Raw genomic sequence first — 26,289 nt, forward strand, 5'->3', positions numbered from 1 at the left:
TTTTCTTTCTCTTTGCCTTCCTCTCTTTTTTCTATCTGTTTCTCTCTCTTCCTCTCTCTCTCTCCTTCCCTCTCACTCTTTCCCTCTCGGCTTCTGGGCAGGTTTGGAAAACTCTGAGTTGATGATGATTTTTAAGTGAGCGATTGCTCACTGCTCAGCTTAGTGGGAACTATGCATGGAACTGATTAGCCTCCTATCACAGTGTTAAGTCCTATGCAGAAAAGCTGGAAACACAAAGGATATTTTGAAAGGCCAAGCCAAGAAATGCCATGTTGTTGAACATAGGACAACAGCTGAAACACCTGGAGAAGGGACAATTCAGTAAGTGGAAATATATATATGAAATCATGATTTTGTTTTATGCAAAAGTTTTGTTTATTCAGGTGAGAATAAACATCACAATTAAACTAAGGGATACTGTATGACATAAAATTTAAAATGTACAATACCAGTTTAAAAAATGTACAAGTTAAACAAGCCTTGCCCAGAAGATATCAACTTTGTGTTCTGTTGCATTGCCATTAAGTCTTCAAAAGGACAGGTGTACATGTGTGTTGTTGTCTGCATGTCACCACAATCATAAAATTTCAGTCCAAAAGTATAGTGAGATACTCATTTCCGCATGTGACAATGCAAAAGTGAAAATGAAATATGAAACTTTTGAGAGATAGTGTAGGGGTGTGTGTGTGTGTGGGGAGGGGAATTGTGTGTGTGTTTTTGAGTCAGCTAGCCATTGCCTTCAAGAGAGAGTAACTAGTTTCTAGTCATCCAGCTGGATTTGTGCCTAAATCAGGATTAGAACACGCAGCTTTTGCTATTTCTAACATGATGCCTCTAATCTCCACAACAAACTGGCTCTTTGGATATAAATGAAGGATCTTTTGGATAGCGTGACACAAGATTCTGTCCAAAGTCACTCCTCCTGCCTGGATACATAATATGTAGAAATGACATTACAGTCTAAGGTCCAAACTGGCATAGCTGTAAACATTCCCATGCATTTGGGCTGAATACAACAATTGTCAATGATCTTTAACATGCTTGTTATTCAAATTAGAACACATGATGTATCCCACACAGCATCTCTCCCTCCCTCTCTTCCCCTCTCTCCCTCCCTCTCGCCCATGTATTTTCTACTTTCTTATCCCCAATGCTCCTAAATATATAGAAGTTTCAGTTATTATAGACCAGTTATTTGTAACACTGCTTATTGCAAAATGGGGGAATATTTGGAGAATGGTCCAAACGCTATCATTTATTTTTCTTTATTTATTTTATTGTATTTGCCAGACAAACATAGTTTTATAGTTTGTATTAACGAAGTATAAAGAAGTGATAAAAAGGATAATAGGACAGAAGGACAGGGACGGTAGGCACAATAGTGCGCTAATGCACACCCCTTACAGACCTCTTAGAAAAGGGGAGAGGTCAGCAGTAGATTATTTAAGATTGAAGGTTTTGGGGTGAGGTGAAGAAACAACAGAATTAGATAGTGAGTTCCAGGCATTTTATCACTCTGTTGCTGAAGTCATATTTTCTGCAGTCAAGTTTGGAGCGATTTACATTTAGTTTATATCTATTACGTGCTCTTGTGTTGTTGTTGTTGAAGGTGAAGTAGTCACTAACAGGAAGGACATCATGGTGTATGATCTTATGAACAACAGTTAAGTCAGTTCGGAGGCGACATAGCTGTAAATTGTCTAGCCGTAGTATTTGAAATCTGGAGGAGTAAGGTAGTTTGTTTCGAGAGGAGTGAAGGACTCTTCTACCATCTCAGAAGCACTATCAAACTTCTCTCTCACACAAAATACTACAATGCTAGGTAAGCATTTAAACTGCAACAGAGCTGTCCTTGAGTTAATTGGCCAGCAAAAAAGTACAGTGAAGAAATGTGGACAGTGTGTTCCTTTTAACTGCTTAGTAATAACAAACATGGTTGGATAAAGACTGCTGGAAAGATCTTTGGAAGGAAGATAGTGTCAAGCCTTGGTTCAAAGTTCTGTGCTGCCAGTTACGTTATCAGTGATTTTACTGGATGAAGACAGAATGGAATACTGTCCCCCCTCCCCTAGAAGCTCATAAGTGAGTAATTATGTTCATTAAATGAGATGATAGAAAAAGCAGAGTATTGATTTTTAGGTTCATTTAAGGTTTACTATTGAAATTAGTTGGAGTGTTTATTTGAAAAGTATGTACAGGCAGTCCTTGACTTACGACCACAATTGAGCCCAGAATTTATGTTGCTAAGTGAAAAATTTGTTAAGTGAGTTTTGTCTCATTATATGATTTTTCCTATCACATTTGTTAAATGAATCAGTGCAGTTGTTAAATTAGTAACATGGTTGTTAAGTGAATCTGGTGTCCCAGGACAATGCAACCGTCATAAATATGAACCAGTTTCCCAGGGAATTTGAGAGCGGCCCGAAGGCCCAGGCAGTTTCCTGCCATTCCCCCTGGGTTTCTCTCTCTGGCGCAGTGTATGGGAAGCAGCCTCGCCCGGGTGTGTGGGAGGTGCGTGCTCCTCCTCGCCCCCTCAGTCCCTCTTTTTTTTAAGCCCTAAAGTTTTGAATTTTTTTATTCCCCTCACTCACCTTCCTTCGCAGCGACAGTCCTCCTCCTCTTCTTCCTCCTCATCCCACCCAAATTCCAAGCTTTTATGTCTTTCCTAATAGGTTTGCATGCGTTATTTGCTTTTGCATTGATTCCTATGGGAAAAATTGTTTCTACTTACAAACTTTTCTACATAAGAACCTGGTCACGGAATGATTTAAGCTCTTAAATAGAGGTACCCCCCCCACACACACAGAGTACATGTACATATACATACATATGTGTGTGTGTGTATTTGTGTGAGTTTTGTTCAGAGATGTGCCACCTTTTTATCTTGTTTGGTGTTTTTTTATTTTCTTCCACAGAAAAAATGAGGCCCCTGTAAAATTGCATATTCTCTACACAAGTAATACTTTATTTGAGGAACTTTGCCACTTAAAAGCATCATAAAAATTGTCATATGATACAACTGTGTACATATAAACATAATTCAGACAACTCCTTATTATAAAATCACACTGGAATATAAATAGGAAGACTATATGAATAATATATATTTTGGTATGTGTGCCCGTATATCTGAATACATTTATATTTATAATTGTACACAACATATGCATATACAGACACACAAGGACATATAAGATTCCCACTTAAAATAATTTAATACTTTCTATATATGCACACATGCTGAAAATCTAATTCATATGTAGTGAAGTAAAGGTAAATAGAATTCATTTTCTGCATTGCTTTCCCTGCACAGAACTTAATAAATAAAATGGCCTTTAATACAAACATGTTCAAGTACTGTGGAATTAAGGACTAACAACAAGCATCATTTAACAAAATGGGATTGAAACAATTCCATTTTATGTAATTACATTTTTGGTCAAAGTTGAAATAGGGGAATAACTATATAGACAACAAATATATAATTATCTCGTGTATATACTAGGGGTGTGTGTGTGTGAGGGAGAGTTTGTGTACATTGGGAATATATGTAAATAGCCGTTTGATAATTAGCTACTATTTAGTTGTTTGGTCGAAGCTGAAATGAATAACAGACCTGTTAATGAATCAGTCCTATTAGTGGAATAATTGTTTTTTTATGTGACTCATTTTTGGCCATTTAGCCCGTCCCCGCATTACACAAGAACTTTGTGCTGATGAGACAATAGTAGACAGTGTGTGCATTTAATATAGAACAGACCATTCTACCGGCTGGGGAAGTCATGCACCTATACATCGAAGAGGGAGGGCCAAAAGAAAAAGACGGTCATTTCTCGGCCTCGCTGCGGTCCAGGTCCTCGAAACGGTGCCCCCACGGGCCCAAGCCGGACGGAAAGTTTGAGGCCGGCGTACCCCTTCTTCGGGGCTCGGCAGCCGGGGTGTAGAGACGCCCCCCTCCTTGCTCGCCCGAGTGGAGCCGGCGCAGTGAATCATGTGCAGTTCTTTCCTTATTGCATTCAGCGCGTGGTTTCACCTTCAGGTTGTTGTTTTGTCCGTCCTTCTCCAAATCGCATCACCTTTAAAAACCGAGCGAAGGTAAAACGGGGGTGTTGGGCAGGCCTTTCCAAAGACCCGCTTCGCAGGATACCTTTCTGGGAGGCGTCGCTGCAAAGAGATCAAAGGGATCCGGGAAGGCGGGGGTGGGGGTGGGTGGTGTGGGGGGGAGGGAGGAAACCAGAGATCGAGAGAGGAGATCGAGAAATGAGAATCCCCTTAATAACGCCCGGGGGGGGGGGAAGAAAACAACAACAACAACTTGGCGGCTCCAATGAATAATATAAGTCCATCCGAATCAGGAACCGGGGAGACTTTTGAAGAAGAGTGTTAATTGGGAATTAAAAGATGGTGATTTTAAAAAAGGGGGTGAATTTGGTTGGGGGGGAGCAGGAGAAGCAGGCGGGCTCGATCTGGTCGCGGTCTCTGAACGATGGGAAGCTTTCAGCTTTGTACACTTTGTGAAAGGCGCGGGCGGGGTGGGGTGGGGAGAGAGAAGGAGGTGCCGTCAAGTCAAATGCTCTCCATCAAGAAGGGCCGAGGGGGGGGGGAAGGAAACAAACACGAGCTCCCGGCTCGTCCTTTTTAACATTAACCCCCCCTCTCCCCCGGTCCAAGGTAGGTGAACTACTACTTTTTTTTTGTAAGCCTTTGGGAAGAAGCGGCTGGATTGCGGAGCCGGGAAGCGGGCGAGTTTCTTCTTCCTCCTCTTCTTCCTCCTCCTCCCTCGCCTCAGACACTTTTTTTTTGTTGTTGGTTGGTTTTTGTTTTGTTTACGGAACCATCAGCTGGAGCGAAGGGCACAGTTTGCCTTGGAAAGTTGAGGGGTGTTGTAAAAATAAAAATAAATAAATAAAGGCCGGGTTTACAGTATCCGCTTCTGGAGATTAAAACACCCCAACCCCCCACCCCAAACAACCGCCTTGAAGGACGAAATCCCATGGAGGAGTCCTGCCGCTCGGAAGGGTTGCTTGAATGTATGCACGAGATATACAGTACATTGCCTGGGGGGGGGGGAGAAAAAAGAGGGAAGGGGGGAGGATTGCCTAGTGGGGTAAAAGAGGGAGAGGAAGCGAGGAAGGATTGCCTAGTTGGGGGGAAGAGAAAGAGAAAAGAGAGAAATAGGGATAATTGCCTAGTTGGGAAGAGAAAGAAAAAAGAGGGAAGGAGGGAGGGAGAATTGCCTAGTGGGGGAAAAGAGAAAGAGGGCGAAAGAGGGAGGATTGCCTACTGAGGGAAAAGAAAAAAAGAGGGAGGGAAGGAAGATTACCTAGTGGGGGAAAAGAGAGAGAGAGAGAAAGAGAGATATACATTGCTTAATTGGGGGATGGTGGTGGTGAGAAAGAGATAGAAAAAAGAAGGAAGGAGGGAGGGAGGCAGGATTGCCTAATGGGGGGAAAAGAGAGAAAGAAAGAAAAGGAGAGGGAGGATTGCCCAGTGGGGAAAAGAGTGAAAGGGAGAGAAAGAGAGATAGGGAGGATTGCTTAGTGGGAGAAGAAAGAGAAAGAGAAAAAGAGGGAGAGAGGATTGCCTACTGGGGTAAAAGAGAAAAAGAGGGAGGGAAAGAAGATTGCCTGGTGGGGTGGAAAAAAGAGAGAAATAATGCAGACATGTTGTCCCTCCTTTTCCTCCGCCCCTCCCATCTCCACCCAGAATTAGCATAAGAGTTGCAACCGTCATTTGAATTAAAAAAAAAACTGTTCCGAGAAAGTTGTGGAAACTTTGCCCGGCTCGGGTCGAGTTAGTCCTAAGAGCTTCGGATGGGGTGGGGCGGGGGGGAGGCGACGTGTGTACGTGTGTTTGTGTGTGTGATGTGATTTTAAGGGGCCTGGGGTGCAGAGGGTGACAACAACGGGATGTCCCGTGTCTCTAGTAGGCAGTTGTGTGAATCCCCGCCGCCGAAAAGACCCGTCCTTTTCTCGCCCGATCTCCCCCCCCTTCCCTCTCTCCTCCTCCGCCCCGCTTTCCCGCGGCTAGCATTTGGGTCTGGCGACGTTGGGATCTGCTCAGGAGGGTTGCGTGTTCCGGTTGTGAGTCTGTACTATCCGATCAATTCCGTTGGGCAGATCCCCCCAAAGCCCTTTCTGCACTGGAGAGGTAGCCGCCACTGATGTTTTTGTGGCGACCTCTGGGAGATATTGTGCCCGGTGTTTTATTTACTCACTCTCTCTCTCTCTCTCGATCCACATTGGCGATCTCAGGCTGGGTTTATATTTCTATGGGTATGTTATGTGTGTGTGTATCTGAGAGAAAAGGGAAAGGGAGGGGGGCCTCTAACCTGTGGAATTTGAAATGCAAATCACCGCCTGTGGGGAGTTTGAGGCAGAACAAATCAGCATTTATAAAGTAGGGGGGGGAGATTTAATGTCTTTGAAGGCGTTGGGTGAATTCTCTCCCCTATTTGGGGGGGAAAAGGAGTGAATCCATTTCTCTCAATGTGTATGTGTGTATAGGGGGGGGTTGCGATATTGTTGTGAATGTCTGAAACACGGTTTTATATGAAGTGCTTACAGGAAAACAGATTACAAGATTAACATCTGTTAACATGATCGTTTATCTCCTGCCAAAAATAGGTCAGTCCACTCCTTTCTTAAGGAAGTACAATGACTGGCACATGATTAAATAATGAAATTAGACTAATGAGCCCATAAATTAAATGAAGGAGATGGTAAAGGGGCTTTATAACCCAACTGGATTCTACCCTGAAGAAAAAATACTGAATTTGAAGGGAGCAATATCAGGCTAAAGCTTTCCATAGAGCTGTAAAGCCTCCTCTCTATGCCACCAGCCTTTCCTTCTCCTCTCTCCCCCCCCCCCACCTCCTACTAAAACAGTATGAATATTTTCCATCCCTGGTGCTATTGGTTAAGGAAACCAACTCCTACTATGATCATGGATGTTTCTTTCCTAAACTTTTTTTTTTAAGTGAGGGGAAAAGGGGATAATTAAGTGCCAAATAAAAGGGGAAACCATGCAAAGTACCCAGTGTTTTTTTATTATTATTATTAGTCCTGCCCTCCAGGAACGACTGGCAGCCTCCTCCTCCAATCGTCAGCTCTTACCTCTTAACTGTGTTTTGCATTGCAACTCCAACATTTCAGGCTGGGAAGAGCTCTTTCCCTGGTATTTTCTACATGCTGCTTCTGCCTTTGTTGGGCTAGGCGCCAGAATCTAGATAGGTAAACGATACCTTTGCCCACCCGCACTACCCATCTGCTGTCAACCAAAATTCAGTCCTGAAACCAGAACTCTGATCGTGAATAGAATTGTCATAAGGCGGTGGTTTCAAGTATCGAGCTGAGATCTGGGGAAAGCAAGGAAGTATAGAATGAACTATCGGTGTGTTTGAACAATGTGGTAGGCTTGCTTATTTGGGGGGGGGGGAGTAGAGAGTGTTCAAAAAATACACCCATTGTGACTTCAAGAATGTGATTATTTATATCCATTTAAGAGTCATTGCTATAAAAGGACTTTTTAATGTGTGGCGGGATCACACTGAATCTATAACACAATAAGGGGTTGAATTCTCCATGGTTTTCAAAGGAAACTACTGTGTAACAATCCCCCCTCCTTCTGTAGCCCACTGGATAATGGCAGCATCCTGTTGATTCTTTTTTGTTTTTCTCTGCTTAGATTTTTAAATTATCACAAACATAACTTTAGACAAAAAAAAAAACTCCCTTAAAAGTTCATTTCAGAAAATGTCAGACCTAACTGTCCTGGCACAAAAGAACGACTAGTGGCCAACATATTCCATGAATGCTATGAATAATGATCATTTCTTTACCACACAATAAGCACATTCAGTAACTAAAGAGCTGGAAAGCTCGCTGCCTGTCATGGATCTGGCCCTGTTCTTTTACTTAAGAAATTCCTCCCTTTGTCATTCCATTCGTTTTCTCCCCAATATCAATATTATAACAAGTTTCTGGCTTTAGATCATGAACATATTATCTCTGTTAGTATGTACTGTATAGAGGGATTAGGGCAAAAGAGATTGCAGTGTTTTTAAGGTGAAATGCTTGATTTGTTTGCTGGCTTTTTATCTTCCATATTGGGATAAAGGGGTAGGATGGACAATTCAAGAAATAAATGCAACCTTTTGTGTTGAAGCCAACTGCCCACTTCACTCTGGAGATGATCAGAACTATTTCTTGTTAGAGAGAAATCTGAGCATGTTCAAAGAGAGTCCTTTATGCTCTGGCCATGCGCCACATACTTTAATTCATAGCTGATGCACTAAATGAGTTAACTAGCAAAGAGTTTTTCATTAACTCACTTGGCAGCCATATATTTAACTTTTAAGAGGACAGAATACCTCAGTAGGAACATTTAGCTATTCAGTTACATAGTTTTGGAATTACATTTGTTTTTAAGCTATTTCCTCATACGCCTTTTCTTTAATTTCAGGCAATGTGTGTGCAATGGGTGAGGCAGTGTACCAGTAGTATTGTTCAGCAGCTTTTTGTATATGCAAGCAATAATTTATTAGAAGACTTGTTCCTTGAACTTTTGGGTTGCTAGTTGCCTTTGTTTACTAGCACTGGATTACATTTATGATTAAATATGGAATTAGTAAAAGTATTTTAGAAAAAGTAACATTGACCTTAGGCTAAATCCTTCATATTTTGTTGCCTTCATGTTTGACAGCAAAGCTTGCTTTGTGTGTTTATTTGTAAATCAGTTGTGGTTGTGCTCTTGAAAGGAAATCTGCTGAATTTGGTGGTACAGATTTCTGAGTATATATTGAGTCAGCTTGCATAAATTGATTCCTTTTGTGATGCAAAAGGAAACTTGTCTTGGCTGTCCATGCATCTGAAAAAAGTCTCTCTTGTTTTTGCTCAAAAGTGAGCAAAGGAGTTAGATGGGTTCAAAGATCTATTCACAGCATGTTTAACTTGAAATAATTCCCTCTTGCCTTTTTTCTGAAGTTACATGTATTGAATTGGCAGCTGAAGCTATAGTCAATTCTCTGGACTACTCAGATAGAATAGAAAGAATTCTTTATTGGCCAACTGTGATTGGTCACATAAGGAATTTGTCTCCAGTGCATAAGCTCACAGTATATACATAAACAGAAAGTAATAGGTCATAATAAAGTAATATATATATATAAACTATTGAGTTGGAGAGATCTTATTTCCAGGTAACTACATTTTTCTCAAGCACAATGGAAAAAAGTCCTAAATATCGTTCCTCTATATTCTTATCTGGGAGTAAATCTAACTTTCAGCACAGCAGGTCTTGTTCAGGACAGATAATTGTATGAAATTGCATTGTCCCTTGTTATTATTTCAAATAATTACAAGGTGGGCAAAGTCCAAATGCTGTTTGGAGTGAGCGGTGGCAAACAATTGTTGCCTTTTGCTTTGCTGGTATTGCAACTGGAAAAACCGAAGCTTGTTTGAAGTGATACTCCGAGGGAAGGGGTTGCGGTCTTGTGTTTGTGTCAGTTTGTATTTTATGCCAAGAAGACCATGAGTATGTTCTGGAAAAAGCCCAAAGAAATCAGGCTAATCAGGCAGAAGATGGTTACGGAAGAGCTATTTTGAGCTCGGTTTATAGCTGTAAGGGCCTCCCATACCTGTAAAGGAAGGAAGGAAGGCCACCTCCCCCTGTTTTTATCTCCCCCCCAGACAACCTTTCCAACCGCTTGTTGCTCTGTGTGTGTGTGTTAGTCGACAAAAGGGAGGAGGCAGCAGTGAGGCAAAGAGAGGAGGAGTCTCCCTGGCCAGGCGTCTCTTCTACTCAGTTGTTTTCTTCCCTTTTTCATCTCACCAGACGTCACACAGCCGTGTAACTGTAATACAAGAAGTGAAAGAGGCTGAGAGAACAGGCTCAACTTCTAACCCTGAACAAAGGCAAAAAGGATTTGTCAAGGCGCTACCTCTCTCCCTCTTCCCCCCCCCGCCTCCCCCCCCTCCAAAGAAGTGGAGGTGGAGAAAAGCTACCACCCCGGATAATCAGACCAGGCTCACTTTCTGTGGGAGGAGAAGCCAGCTCGCGTTGTTACAGGGCTGCCCTGTTGGATTATGTGGGGCTCTGCTTGGAGAAGTCCTGACTCCGAAGGTAATTGCTTTTTCTGTGTTCGACTTTGGTTCGGTTATTGTTGAAGGCAAAGGCAGAAAAAGGGAGTGTTGTAAGGGGTGATGGCATTCCAGGATCTAGGGGAAGGAGAAATATGTGTCATATGTTTGTGTGTATGTGTATCTGTAAATCTCCATCTGAATTATGGGATGTCTCATCCTTCCAGGGCAACTGAAATGTTTTCCTTCTGTTGTGGGCAAAGGGTTGTTTTTTGTTTTTTTTAAAAAAAGACCATCTCAGATCTTCAGGAAATATAACTTTAGCAGAAATCCAGATGTGTTTCTTGGGTGTGAGATTCAAACAGCCCAGCCCTAGCTTAACAAAAGAGGCAGGGATGCAACCTGAATTCCAGCTCATTTCATTTCTTGTTTTTAGTTTAAGGGCGGGCGGGGGCCAGTTCTGCATTTTGATACCACTTTGAATGGGCGAAAAATCACTAATGACCTGCTGTCCCTTAGTAATTTTTGTGAAATTGGGGTTTTTTGCACAGTTTGCCAGGATTTTATGGCCTTTAAGAGTTTAAAAGTTGAAATATGGCTTTAATGTTCAATATTCAAGCAGAGTAAACAATAATTGCACTGAAAGCTGCAACAGATAAAACAAAGCAAAGGTAATATAAACCAGGATAAATACCATTCTGAAATATAAGTGATTTATGAAATATGCAGGCATTTTTTTCCCATTGTGTGTGTGCATTTATGGGAGGAGGGGAAAAAGCCTGTTTAGCAAGGTTTACTTCCTTTTCTGTCAATAGAACATTTAATTGAATTACTGTATATCAAAATCAGAAAAGGTGTCCTGTTGAAACTTGTATATGTATACTGTAATTGAATGCTTTTCATCAGATTGCTGAGACAGGAGAGAAATTATATTTATGTTTGGCTTTTCTAATAAATTAGAAAGCAGGGCTGCTTGGGAACACTTGTTGTATAATTAGGATTACAGCTCAGTTACTCAAGAAGACATCTTTAGTTTTAAAAGAATAACTGCCATAGCCATATTGAGTAAGCTGTGAGTAATAAAGTGTTTTTTTGGTTTTTGGTTTGTTTTACTTTGAGTCATTAGATTGGGCATAGCTTTATTTAGGCATAGACAGCAAGAAAGCTCCACCTAGTAAATCTGCTTATTCATTTGAACGATTTTAATTGTTGAATTTGTTAGCTCAGTTTTCTCCTAACTGGCACCTCCACGTATGTTGGATTTTGGCTGGGAATGCTTGGAAATGAAGTCCAATTCATCTGGGTTGATTATTCTGCATTGAAAGGATTTAAATAAATAAATAAATTAGAATCTGAATAGTTTGGGTATGTTTAAAATAAAGCTTCCCAAGTTTAAATGAAACTTAAATGCAAATTGACAATTGAAGATTAAGGATATTTAGAAGCTTTGTGGAGATGCCCATGGCCATATACACAGACTGTTAAGAAATATAAGAAGTCTGCTGAATCAGATCAAAACTCTAGTCTGACACCCACTTTCCCAGGGGATTTTATGTGTGCCCCATGAAGATTCTGAATGCTTACTTAAAATAATTGGCTTATATTATGTTTTGATATACTGCATTTGAACATGGAGGTTCTATAACCAGAATAGGCCATGTATGTACATTAATATCATTGTACCTGAATAAACTGTCCTACGCAGTGCCAACTTGAAATTTACATTATTAAAAATACTTTAATTTTTAAAATTGATTGAGAACTCTTATGAAAACTTTGATCTTCTTCTGTTGGTGATTTTCCCCCAGAATGCTTTTGTGTGTCTTGAGAAGTACTTGGACAGCACAGATGGTCAGCCATTAGGCCTGCTTTTATGTACAGTATATCTAACCACATAAAATAAAAATGTAAGGAAGAGGAGGGTGTGCCTTATTTCTAAACCTTTAGAGAAGGTTTAGAATAGGAATTGAGTAATTGGAGCAGTGTTTTGGCAACTTTAAGATAAATGGACTTCAACTCCCATTATTCCCTAACCAGTCATCTTAGCTGTGGAATTCTGGGAGCTGAAATCCATGCATCCTAAAAGTTGCCCAAATTGAGAAATTGAATTGGGATGATCCAGAAGAAAAAACTTTGCATGATTCAGGGAATAAAAAGAGGAAGCAGTGACATCAGATCTGGGCAGGTTTACAGTGGGAAAAGGGCGAGCCAATACCTAGAAAAGGGACATTGGATGAATGATCTTGAAGCAGAGAAAAAAAAATGGGACTAAATTGATAGAATGTGACAGGACTGTGGGATCTGAGAGTTTGTAAAGGCGATCTTGAATATGACATGTATGAAACCAGTAGGAAGGAGAGGCAGAAACTGGTAGTTTTCTCAGAATGAAGACGCAAGGGCTGTCCTTTCTTCAATATTATTTTAATTTTGTCTAGGATTTTTTTTTGCTCATTTTCTACAGTGATGGAAATTTCATCACTGTAGATAGTATAATAACATGTCTGGATAGGACACATAAGCGGTTCTTCCACTCGTAATTGGTTAAAGCATTTTAAGTAAACAGGAAAAAAAGTAAAAACACAAGGTCATCAAGAAGCTTATCAAGACAAGGAGATTGATAGATTGCCTGCCATTTTTATAGGTAGCGTGCCTCCCAGCTCAAAGCAGAAATTCCACAGTTGTAGCCACATTCAAGTAGATGCAAAACCCTACTTTTGCACATAAATATTTAGGATTGTGCCTGTTCAATACCTATTCAGAGGAAATTGTTAAATTGATTTATTTAGCATTTCTGTTTGGAGAGTTTTACTGCAAAAAGAAAAATAACCAAAACAAAAATTTGTTTGCATTAAAATTCAGCCAATTTTAATATCTCAGAGGAGTAATCTTTTAGAGTGAGTTTTATGTATAGTTTTCTATAGGTTTAAAGGTCAGCTATTCAGTGTACTACTGATGAAGGGTACATTTTTGCCTGATAATGCTGATTGGGTAGCAGGAACCAGATGTTCTTTTTCAACTCCTACACTACTCTGGTGAGCCTCTGACTTGTTCCGCTCTATTGCAAGAAATAGTGAAGGTTCCTGCATCTCTATCACCAGAAGTATGAGGAAACTATGTCCTGCAGATAATTCTGACATACAAGAAATTCCAGGAAGTTTTGTATCACCCTTACTTTAAGTATCATTAGCTTTATCCGATACATAAGCATTCTCAATTCATAAGCATTCTTGATTCCTTGCATATTTTTCCAAGTAGAAATTATTTGCATACAGTTAATATGCAGATAACAATAGTTATCATAGGACATAGTTTTAAAAAGCTCATTTTCTGGAATTTTAAAAGTTACATAGCAGGTTGCATATTTTTCCAAGTAGAACTTATTTGCATACAGTTAACTTTATGTTTATAATAAAGCTGATACATTGGAAACAATTGTGGGATTTTTTTGGCTATACTATTTATATTAAGAATGTTTGAACAATTATAAAAAAAGAAAAATATATAAGAAAAACATATATCAGGAAATGAATAAATGGAGAATTTATAAGGATCATAAGAATTACTGTAGGTTGAATAAAGTTCTCAGTATTCCTTGGTCTCTTGCTGAAGTTTGGAAAGGAGAAGGGAGGAGGGAAAGAATTTTAAGCTTGCGTCAATCACAAATGAAGACTATAAATGCACTCTTAACAACCTGCTACTGTTGGCCCAATCTAGGTTTCTAGGCAGTTGCTATAATGGGTGCCTTGATATTAAAACTGCTAAGTGGCTGCATTTTCTCATGGCATTATTAAGCTATAGGTTTTATAATCATTTTGGGATTGGTGAGAACTTTTAAAATTTGGAAAACATTGTGAATGCTGTGCTGGAACAACTTGTTCATTGATAACAATAGTTATCATAGGACATAGTTTTAAAAAGCTCATTTTCTGGAATTTTAAAAGTTACATAGCAGGTTGCTTCTCTGGTTCTCCCTGTTTTAGAGGAACATTTGACCACACAAACCAAATGTTTGGTTCACAAACATATTTTTGGAAATGAAGGTGATTCTGTAATTTTCTGTTTTCTGTTACAGTACACTGGCTTCCTGTATCTTAATTATTATTATTATTATTAGTAGTAGTAGTAGTAATAATAATATATTAGAATATGTCATAAAATAAAGTTTTCTATAGACACATTGGCATACAAATCTAATAAATGCAAATACAAATACATTGGTCATATTGGATGATACCATAACTGGGTTCCCCGTGTGCTTAGTTAAAACCAAACTGCATCGTGACAATACAGTGCGTAAATCCAGCCAGTGAATAATGCCTCATTAAAAAAAAGAGCTCAGCAGCGTGATGTCCAGATGCCAGTAAAATTTATGAAGGCTACTGATCAGTGCAACACAATTAAAACCATAGATCAAAAACAATTATGCAAAAACGCTTCCTTTAGCCCTTGTACGGTTCTGTTTTCATTGGCTAGATGAGAATGCCAATTCTTCAATGGACTTTTCAGTGGAATAGTGCAAGAAAATTCAGAACTCTTGTTCCCGAGAAGGAAAAAATAGTTTTCCACTACTTTTTCACTATCTCGGATATAAACATTTGCTAAAATAAAAAATACTATATTCTAACTTCTGTTTGAATTCCGAGTCCTCCATATGTGTATTCTTACAGTACTTATGGAATCAAGAGTGGGTGTGAATCTTTAGGATCTGTCCAAATGATCATAGGATTTTTTAATATAATTTTGATGTCTTCCAATTGAATGAATATCGGGAAACCTGGTATGTGTTCATGCACATTGCTGTATGCAAATAGGCTTTTTTTCCTGACTTGCATTATCCATATAGATTATTTCTCTAATACCCAAATAATTCAATCCTGCTTTCTTCTCCATGCATTTAAGTACTTGGTGTCCCATGGAAGATTGAAGAGTGAATAGCTCTTTTGTTGTTAACTGTTATGTTAACTGTGCCAGTTGATGGCACAAGCTTCTGTTGTGTTGGCATGTAATCCCATTTTCCTCAAAGTAGTAAGCCAGTTTGAAATCTGTTTGTTATTTTATTGACACTGGTCTTCTATTACCATCTAAGGAGAGTAGCGTCTGTCTATTTTAGTCCTCTAAGAATTGGTTCAAATATCATGACAACTGTTTTAATCATGGCAATAACTGCTCATCTGAGTATTTGTGCAAGCATCATCACATGATTACAGTACATATGTAAAAAGACTGGGGAGGAAATGGAAACCATTAAGATACAAGAAGCTGCTGCTTTTGAAAAAAATTGAAATAGGCAGAAAATAGAAATGTATGGAGTACTGGAGAACAAAGAATCCCTTGGAAAATATTTTGTTTTAGAACAATTGGTAAACTACTTCTTAAAAATAAAAGCATTAATGTAGGGAAAGTTTAACAATAGCAACATTATCAGTGATAATTCACTCCAGCATTATGAGTGGGTTTCTAAGGAAGCAAATATTCAGTGTATTTAATATTAGAAAAGTACTTTCAAATGTTGCAAAATATCAAATATCTTGGAATATTTAGAACAGGAATGTAATTTATAAATGTACAAAGTACCAATATTGTTTCTAATAATTCCTGTTCCATATTGTCCATCAGGTTAAATAATGTAGTGAATACTTGAGCATTAAATATGTAATTAAGAAATATATATTGAAAATATTTTGCAGGTTTTGTACCGAATAGTTTGTCCTGTCCTGAATGGATTTCGTACTTTGATTTTCATTCCTAGTTGGAGATAAAATGTAGTTGGTCATATTTGTATTTGGTGTGGTTCAAATATCAGGGTAAAATATTTTTTTCAGACCAAAAAACTCCAGCCCATTATATCCCAAAGCTTGGTAAGATAGAGTGATATTAAAATCAGATGAATGGAACCAAATACAAAGGCAGCATGAACTTGAATTATGCCAGCCATGGTCTGAGTTTTATTATCAGATAATTGTTACTTGGCCTTAGTTGTGATCTGGAAGTGGTTTCTAATTTCACAATATAAATCATAATTTTAACTGTAGTTGTAGAGTAGTCACAATCAATAACTGATGACTATGAGCTGGCTTGAATACAACTGGTTAGATAAACATACCACATTTGTATATTTTGTCTGAATTCAGTTGTTTTGTCAACTTTATCATATTACCCTGCATGATTTATTATAGAATTCCAGTGTCTTTGTATTCTCAAGCTGCAATGTAATTTTATACTCGATGGATTTTTGTATTACCAATATAGAACTGGATGAACTCTTCGGGGAAAAGTGAGATAATAATCAAGTGTGCTTCTTTGTATTGTCTTTATTAAATTCAGTATTAACCGTCATGTGGTACTCTTCAGTATTTATTCACAAATACAGAAAATGGTGCTAAAAATTGTTAAGCCCTGTTCTTTAAGCTCTGTGACACCTGTGTATAATTTTGAGCCTCTAAGAAAGTAACAAAGACAGTTGGAGACTAAAATTTAAATTATAGCATAGCCATTATACTCTATTACAGGGAAGTTAATATAAATGCTTTATGTCACCAGAATTCGTAATACATCTGGAAATATAAATAGCCCTCCTGAAAGAACCCCAATTCCCCAAAAAAGCCCCAAACCTCATCCTCATTCCCTTCAATGTTAATTGTTTTACTGTTATGTCCCTTTGGTCTTTGGCCCTGAAAGTAATTTTTTAGAATTAGTACATATATATGTTATTTCTGTCTTATATGCTGTACGATATGCTTAATGAACCTTACCTAACCTAACCTAACCCTCTGTTAAAATACTGAAGTTTGCAGTGATCGATTTTATTTCCTTTATTTATTTATTTGTCAAGCAGGTATAGTATTATGTATTAACATAACATAACATAATTAGAACATAGTAATGGAAAGGATAATAAGACAGTAGGATAGGGACAGTAGGCACAAAAGTGCACATACAGAAGGGAGATTGAACAACTAGCCTTGTAGCGCAGTCAAAACAATCTTGAACGAAATACACTCAAAACTGTATAAATAATGGTAGATTTTAGGAGAAACCCTCCTATACTATCATCTCTCAACAATACTAGACAATACAAATCTTCAAGTTTCTAGGTTCTATCATATCTCAAGACTTAAAATGGACACCTAACATGAAAAACGTCATCAGAAAAGCACAACAAAGAATGTTCTTTCTGCGCCAACTCAGGAAGCTCAAACTGCCCAAGGAGCTGCTGATACAGTTCCACAGAGGAATTATAGAGTCTGTCATATGCACCTCTATAACTGTCTGGTTTGCTCTGCAACCAAACAAGACAGACAAAAGACTTCAACAGATAATTAGAACTGCAGAAAAAAACAATTGCTATCAACCTGCCTTCCATTGAGGACCTGTATACTGCATGAGTCAAAAAGAGGGCTGTGAAAATATATACAGACTCCTCACATCCTGGACGTAAATTGTTTCAACTTCTACCCTCAAAACAATGCTATAGAGCACTGCACAACTAGACACAAGGACAGCTTTTCCCCCCGAATGTCATCACTCTGCTAAACAACTAATTACCACAACACTGTCAAATTATTTACTAAAACTGTATAACTATTATTCTTCTCATCCTTCCTAGTACATATCTCTTTCCACTCCTGACTATAAGCACGTTGTTTTACAGTTTATATTGTTTTATTTGTTTCCTAGTACGATTTGATGGATTATTAGTAACCTATGACTTTCGCTAAGTGTTCTATCTTATGATTCTTGGTACAGTATTTTATTTTTTCTTTATTTACACGGAGAGCATATGCACCAAAGACAAAATCCTTGTGTGGCCAATCACACTTGGCCGATAAAGGATTCTATTCTATTCTTATCCACTGAAGTGGTTTTTTTCTCATTATTTGATGTTTATATGTGTCTTTTACTGAATATTTGAAAGCTTTGTGAAGACTTCTGTAGGAAAGAGAATGGATATTGTGCAGTATTAGCCTTAATTCCAAGACTAGACGTCAAAATAACACCTGGAAAAAACATTCTTGCCCAAACCTGTGCCTTTAATTTGTGAATTCTTCCCCTACTTGAAAACATTTTCTCCTTCTACCAGATACCATGCAGTATTTTATCAATGCTAATGCTAATATTCTTTGGTAGCATCAAAATGCTTGACAACATTCAATCTTCAAATGGCAAGTGCGTTTCTGTTGTTTTTGTGTTTGCACACTTTAATTTAAGCGAGACTGAAAAGCATTCGTTTGTTGCATTCATTACAGGAGCTATTAATCATTACTGTAATGTATTGTTTGTCATTGTGAGCTGAGAACTTTTCAAATTCTGAACTTACTCTTTTTCCCCCCTTTGGATCTGGGCTAAAATAAGAATTAAAATGGAGAGTTAAAAATGCCTCTTAAGAGGCATTTATACCATTATTGCTTTTGTAAAGCTCTGAAGTTACCGCCACACCGACGCCTGCTATTTAGAGTTGATTTAGAGATGGATGGCTAGAGTGTCGACCAAGGTGTAAACCAGTGTTTTTAATTTTTGTGAGTATATCTGGTATGATTATCTAAGATGTAAGAAATGGATTCATATGCAGCCTGTCTTTTATCTGACATTTGTGCCCTGCAAGGTCAGTAAGGTTGGATATATTTGGACGAGATGGAACTAAACTTCTGCTAAGGTCATTACTGGCAATCTTCAGTGATAGCTGGAGGACTGCAATCTTCCATGTTAATAGAAAGAAAATGTTTGACTGCATTGGGAAAATAAATGGCTGGACAGTAAAACCCAACCGAAAGGGCCATTTATTTGAGCCGACATCTTCAGTATAAATATTTGTACCTTGCAGCAACATTCCTTTTTCAAAGCAGACATCGCACATATTGTAAATGTTTATACATTTTCAGTGCTAGGTTAAAGCTGTTAGGATTCAAGTAGTAGAAAAATTCTGATTTCTGCTTGGATTTCTCATTCTGAGTTGCTTATGATTTCTTCACTATTCCATTGGCATATAGGTTTTGCTTTCCTGCAAATATTAGGCATGAGCAGGACATACTACTTATAAAAAAAGGGGACTTTTTGAGCTTGCTTCAAAATAAGAGTTCCAGCTGCAAACTTCTTTGTTTCTTACTCCTCTCTGCCATTTCCACCTATCTTTTATTCAAATTTTATCAGACCTTGGTATGCTCTAGGTTTCAATTCCTTGAGTTGATGGCTTGAGCATTAGTCTTGCAAATTATTTTAATATCTCATATATATTAACTCAGCGTCCTAGAAAACTGCTAGGAAATGTTAAAATCCGTATAAATAAATGAAAGGTGATCAAGCTGAGGAAGGCTGTTCTACTCAATTCAGCCAGCCTAGTTTTACAGGGAGAATATATATATATATATTTATGTAGTCCATGGCTGTATTTTTGTTGCTGCGTAAGTGTTTAATTAGGTATTTGACATTTAGCAAGTATCTGCCTAATGGTTCACTGAACCTTACTTCCTCTTTCAGCCTTGGTAATCTTTGGGAGTTAAGATCTGAATAGAATACTTGTACAAATACTTCAGTTGTAAAGATATTTCATTTGCTTTCTGTTATATGCCTTTCCTCGATCCATACTGCTGTATCATCACTGACAGGTTTTTCCCCCCATTATAATATTATAGCTAGTTTATCCTTGCATTTTTGGATTACAGCTAGATTTGTTTATGCCAGGGATCAGAAGATACACATTCATGTGTTTTGAGATCTGCACAGAGCAAGGACAAAGGAGAAAATGTGTGTAAAAGCTGCCAAATAACTTATTACCCAATAGGTTTGTACCAGTAATGTTTTGTTCTTTGCAATTTGTGGATTTATTGCTTCTTAGTTGCGAGATAATACAAAGAACATTATGTCTTGCAAGCAGGTTTAATCTTGTCTGTTTTATCCAATGGTGTTAACAGTATAAAAATGGTTTTATAAAATCCAGAGTAGGCTTTTTGTTTTAATGTAAACATCCTCCCTTCCTTCACATGTGATTTTTCTGTGTTTTCCACAACTTGAGTTTGGAAGAATGAATAGGAGTTTATTTATTGATGTATTTGTATCCTGCCATTATTATTACTGTATTTTTAAATAATGCAAGGTGGTAAATATATCTAACACAGCTTTCTCCTATTTTCCCCACAATGATGACTCTATGAGATGGGTAGTTAGGCTGAAAGATGGAGTGACTGGCCCAAAGTCACCCAAATGGTTACTCCCCTCCCCAAACTCTGAAGCATCTGGAAGATTCAGAGCTGTTTGTTTCATTTGAATGTTTGCAGCAGATACTATTTTAGCTTTGAAGTTTTAAAATATTATAATAGGAGTTTATTAACATAGGAAGGGGAGATAATTCATTATCTCCCTTTCCTATGGGGAAGGGGATTATGACTGCTTTATAATTAATGGGTTTCTTTTTTAATACGGGGTTTTATAGTTTTAGATTATGTTTGACTTCTTTTTATTGTTCTGTATCTATTTGTATTCTATTTATATTATTATTGTAAGCCACTCTGAGTCCTTTGGGCTTGGGTGGCATACAAGTCAAGTGAAACAAACAAACAAACAAACAAATCCAATGACTGACAGGAGTATTTCACCCCTCATTTGTAGCTCTATAAAGTCAGAGACTTTATTTATTTTATTTATAATATAAGAATTGTGGAACATGCATGCTCCTTCCAGAATGACAAAACTCCCATTCAAGATAGAAGGAAACTTTTGAGGTTTTATTTCACTCAGCTAAAGGTGAAATGCAAGACCATGGGAGGTCATGAGAGAAAGCCCCCATCTTATCGGCAAATCTTTGCCTATCTTGCTCAAAGAAGCAATTCTGTATCTCTTCCTTTCTTCCTTATGCTGATCTTCTCTGGGTTACAATTACATGAATAATGTGGTTGCAAATTAGTAATGTGTAATAAATTCTCTACTGTTTAAAAAGTTACAAGATTTTTTATTATGAGTTGCATTAATTGGATTTAAAAGAAAACATTTGTCAAGCCTATTCATTTGCATTGGTATCAATAAGATAAAGCTTTGTTAGACCACTCTACGGTTATGTTGATAAAGCTATTGGCTCATGAAAATTAAAACATGTTTTGTTAATTTCAAGTGAATAATTTAGAACTTAAAGTCATGCATGGGAATGGAATTTAACATTGAGCAGAGCTTTCTCATTAGTGATGTGAAACCTTCAGTTAACAAAACCAGAAAACATTTTCTTGTCTACATTTTGCATTCTAAGCAGCTTATGAAGCCACAGTTTTGGGGTCACTGTGGAACTCAATAGGATTTTTAAATAGTTACTCGATGATATTTTACACAATCCTTTCTGTCGTGTGCTTAAATAAAATTGTATAATTTTTTTTAATCCTTTGGACTTTAAAGTTAGTTAGAACAATTTTCAGTCTTGTGTTCCTAGTGCAGTGCTGACTATAGAGCAAATGTAGTTGTCATATTTAGCTATTTTTAGCAGTCGGGCTTGTTAGTACTGTTGAAAACAAAGGCAAATATTTAGCCAGTCATGGGAATAGCTAAAAACAGGAAACTTGGAACTGCTAAAATGATGTGATCATTTTTTCTCATAAATTGTCTTTGTTTTTTTTATTATAGAAACATAGAAACATAGAAGTCTGAAGGCAGAAAAAGACCTCATGGTCCATCTAGTCTGCCCTTATACTATTTTCTGTATTTTATCTTAGGATGGATATATGTTTATCCCAGGCATGTTTAAATTCAGTTACTGTGGATTTATCTACCACGTCTGCTGGAAGTTTGTTCCAAGGATCTACTACTCTTTCAGTAAAATAATATTTTCTCATGTTGCTTTTGATCTTTCTCCTTATTATTGTAATGTTTCATACTACATTATGATCCCGCAATATAGAATGCTGGTGAGACCGCATTTGGAATACTGTGTTCAGTTCTGGAGACCTCACCTACAAAAAGATATTGACAAAATTGAAAGGGTCCAAAGACGGGCTACAAGAATGGTGGAAGGTCTTAAACATAAAACGTATCAGGAAAGACTTAATGAACTCAATCTGTATAGTCTGGAGGACAGAAGGAAAAGGGGGGACATGATCGAAACATTTAAATATATTAAAGGGTTAAATAAGGTCCAGGAGGGAAGTGTTTTTAATAGGAAAGTGAACACAAGAACAAGGGGACACAATCGGAAGTTAGTTGGGGCAAAGATCAAAAGCAACATGAGAAAATATTATTTTACTGAAAGAGTAGTAGATCCTTGGAACAAACTTCCAGCAGACGTGGTAGATAAATCCACAGTAACTGAATTTAAACATGCCTGGGATAAACATATGTCCATCCTAAGATAAAATACAGAAAATAGTATAAAGGCAGACTAGATGGACCATGAGGTCTTTTTCTGCTGTCAGTCTTCTATGTTTCTATGTTTCTATGTTTCTACATTTGTTTTAAATATAGCAGTATCTCCAAAAAAATAATACCATTTGGTATCAGATAGATCTGAACATCTCTTTGGAAAAACAAGGTATTTGTTAACATAGTTTTATTAGGTTGAAAGGTGGCGAAATCATAATGATTTCAGTAAGAGTACAGGACTAATTACAGCTTACAAGTGCATCTCTGCTAAAGAATAAGAGGACTGTAAGAAACCAGAAGTAATTATTTATGTAAGGCTGAACTGATGTTTATATCAATAAGTATAATTGATATTATTAGCAATTAGCAGTTCCTTTTTGATACAGTACTTTTGTCAGAGTGTATATTTTTGGTGCCTGGTTCTCTTGTATTCTCTTCTATGAGCTATACAGTATTTCTATTTTCTGCAGAAAATATTTTGTCAGCTTGCCTGATGCTGCTGATTGTTTCCTGATGACCTTCTATGCATGCTACCTTCCCTGACCTGTGCTCTTAACATACTAGCTGTACATCTCTTATTCTGCATTTTAGCTAACCCCTGATATTCTAGAGATGTTTCTAAAGTTTGGTTTCAGCAGAGGCAAGTATGACTGTTGGACTTTGGCAATTTTCCACTAACCAGCCAAGCATACAGCATTCTTTTCACTTATAGATACTGTACTATGGACATTCAATTAATGTTCATTCCTTAAGCAGTTGGAATGTTTGGGGACATTTTGTGATACTGAACTCAAGAGAGTCAGTTTCAGAAGCCTGTCTGCTACAAGTAGGGTGTAATATACATTGCTACTATTCCCACTGTGGAAATTCTTTTTGTCAGATTGCAATTCTTGATATAGCTGTCCTATAATTATACTTTTCCTTGGTTCATCTAGAAATATAATACATACAAGCCATGCCTGGGGTATTATTAGTATTTTGGATGTATTGAGATAAAGGCTTATGGAAAAGAAATGCTTCTAGAGTTCTTTGTTCCTTTTGATTTCCAGGCATTTTATGAATTTAGAGTTTATTCTTGTGCAAGACTTGTTTAACTACACCTAGATCAAAGTGGCATTAGAAAACACCCTGCAACTATACTTATTCTCACATTTAACCCTTTCTTCCTTGAAAAGAGTGATGGAGGATTTTAAAGAGTTTATCCTATAATATTTTATATGGTGAAATCATATTTACTCCTGTTCTATTAATACATCTAGGTTGAAATTGGCAAATAGATTACCGTAATTAGAAGTTCCAAATGTTCTTTCTCTATGTTCTAATAATGGTGTGATTGCATTTCAAGTTGTGTAATAGATCTGTAACTGCAGTCATAATCTGGGTTGAATGAGTAAGCATCTTTTAATTTGTTTTAACCAAAATACATGGTTTTATAAACTATTTAAAAGCCTTAGCAGCTTTTTTCTGTGAATTACTGATAGGCCATGGAAAATGTGAGAAGACTAGTATTAAGTGAGTGTTCTTATTTATTAATACATGAATGTGTTGGGGGACAAGAGAGTAACTATTCAAAAGCGTATTTTTTTATTCAGAATGTTAATACCTTATTATTTTAAAAGGCTATTCTTGACTAACAATAATAAAAAGAAAATGCAAAATCAATTTTACTTTAAAAAACGTATAACTGAAATACTACATCAAATAAACACACAGCGGCAGTAAGAACTATCTGTAGCTAAACACAGAAACAAGCAAACAAACAAACAAACAAACAAACAAACAAACACATCCAACTAAAATAGCTATAGCACTTAGACTTATATACCAGGCAGTTCTCCGTCATGGGTGGAGCCAGCGTTCAGAATGGGTTGTCCTTGTTCACTCAGAATGAGGACTAAGTCTGTTACTTTTTGCTGGATCCACCCCCCTAGGGCCCAGGTTTGACTCGGTCCTCATCCTGGACAGACGTGGCTACTTTTTCTCCCTTCCTAAATACTGGCTTTTCAAACTACAGCTGATTGGACTTGTGACTTTTTCCTTGTGAGTTTATCTTGGATTTGAAAGAAGATCAGTCTAAGCACCTTTCTATCTGAGTGCTCGGCAGTAGAGCCTTGGTTCCTGCTGCAGCACCATTTGTGCCTCCTCCCACTTTGGCATTGACCATCAGGGGCTTGCCCTAGTCTGCTGTTGGAGCTGCGAGTTCCCGGAGCTACTAGATAGCTCTAAGGACTTTCAGGGGTCAAGTGGCATAGGAGGCTCCCATCCAGGTGCCGCTATTGGGCAATATGGCTTGCTGATTGTTTTACCACGTTCCAAATCAGGTGTGGTGTGCCACTTGCCAGCCGCAGTGGGGCCTTTCAATCACCCTCTCTCTACCTTGCCACCTTGCTTCGGCAACCAGTTTGTCAATAGTCGCATTCAAAAGAGACAATCAAAAAGTTAAAAAAGAAACAAAGATCAGAATGCTTCCCAACACCCAGATAAGCAGGGATGAACATCAAAATTTATAGCAGACAAGCAATCAGTATAACCTAACCAGTATCCTAATCAAGGGACTACTAAGTCAGTCAAATAATCAATCAACAAACACCCTAATCAAATGACTGCCAAGGCAGAAAACATTATCCCTGCCAACACTGATAGGAAAACTACTGTTTGAAAACAAAGAGCAAATCCCATTCCTTTCTAGCATTGAAGAAGTTATCTAGTCTGGTAATGAAATATCTCCAATTGGACTCAGAGAGAACCAAGTTCTTCACATTAGGAGAAGTCTTGTGCTAGTACAAGGAATTACGGAAACATACAAAGGACAAGTGATACTAGAAGATTCAGTGTACATTTGTCCTCATGCCACAACTAAGAAACCAAAACTTCTAGATATCCTAATTCTGAGGTTTTCAAAGTTTTTTCAGACTTTTAGAACCTGTTTTGTTTTATTTTTAAATTCCAGAATCCTTGATCAAGAGGTAAAATTATAGAGACAGAAAATAGGCAACAAAATGAAATTTGTATTTGTTGTGGTTTATTTAAACAACTTATAAATAAAAGTTCAGTAATAAGGTATTGTTGGGTTTTTTGGTTAATATTTTTATTGATTTTTTTACAATATAAAGACTCACACAACATAAAGCAGTGTTTTCTGAATTGTGAATTGTGGGCACAATTCACAATGTATTTGTTGTTGATAATAAATAACGCCCATTAACAAAAATGGATTCCCCCTGAAAATGTATCCAATTATTGCAAGCATAACAAGTAAATGTAAGTTTAATGTAAATGCAAAATTAATGTTTTTAGGGTTTTTAAAAATTAAAATTTTCAATGTCACAATTTCTTAGGCAGTTCATGTTTAACCAAGGAAATCAATGTTTAATGGGTGGAATATTTCCTTAGGAAAATTTCTATAGAGTTTGCTGGCTACCTTGAGTGAAAATTTTCCCCCTCACAGTTTCTCACACAATCCAATAAAATTAGAACTCTACAAAATTTTCATAGAACCTTTAGGTGTTTGAAAAATCCTTCCATAAAATGGTTGATTTTTGGAACTGAGAAGGGCAGAGGCAATATTTTATTTATTCAATTTATTTATTCAATTTTTATGCCGCCCTTCTCCTTAGACTCAGGGCGGCTTACAACATGTTAGCAATAGCACTTTTTTAAACAGAGCTAGGCTATTGCCCCCACAATCTGGGTCCTCATTTTACCCACCTCGGAAGGATGGAAGGCTGAGTCAACCTTGAGCCAGTGATGAGATTTGAACCGCTGACTTTCAGATCTACAAGTCAGCTTCAGTGGCCTACAGTACAGCACTCCACCTGCTGCGCCACCCCGACTCATCAATATTAAATTTAGTCCTCAATGTCTACTACTCCCATTC

The 26,289-nt window shown here is 37.6% G+C and overlaps 1 protein-coding gene across 3 annotated transcripts in view; it reads left to right on the forward strand.

Moving 5' to 3' along the window:
• The first annotated feature begins 4,012 nt into the window (after window positions 1–4,012).
• The window catches only part of ZNF516 (zinc finger protein 516), a 160,625-nt gene continuing 138,348 nt past the window's right edge, over window positions 4,013–26,289 (forward strand). Inside the window, exon 1 of one of the 3 annotated variants that reach the window (XM_070747439.1) lies at window positions 4,013–4,095. The gene's annotated coding sequence lies outside the window, so the exon portion shown is untranslated. Of the gene's footprint in view, window positions 4,096–4,594; window positions 4,672–9,838; window positions 10,123–26,289 lie in introns of those variants that run through there. The other 2 variants (XM_070747440.1, XM_070747438.1) reach the window with 2 other exon arrangements.

This window comes from Erythrolamprus reginae, chromosome 3, assembly GCF_031021105.1.
Source record: "Erythrolamprus reginae isolate rEryReg1 chromosome 3, rEryReg1.hap1, whole genome shotgun sequence".
NCBI classification, from domain to species: Eukaryota; Metazoa; Chordata; class Lepidosauria; order Squamata; family Dipsadidae; genus Erythrolamprus; species Erythrolamprus reginae.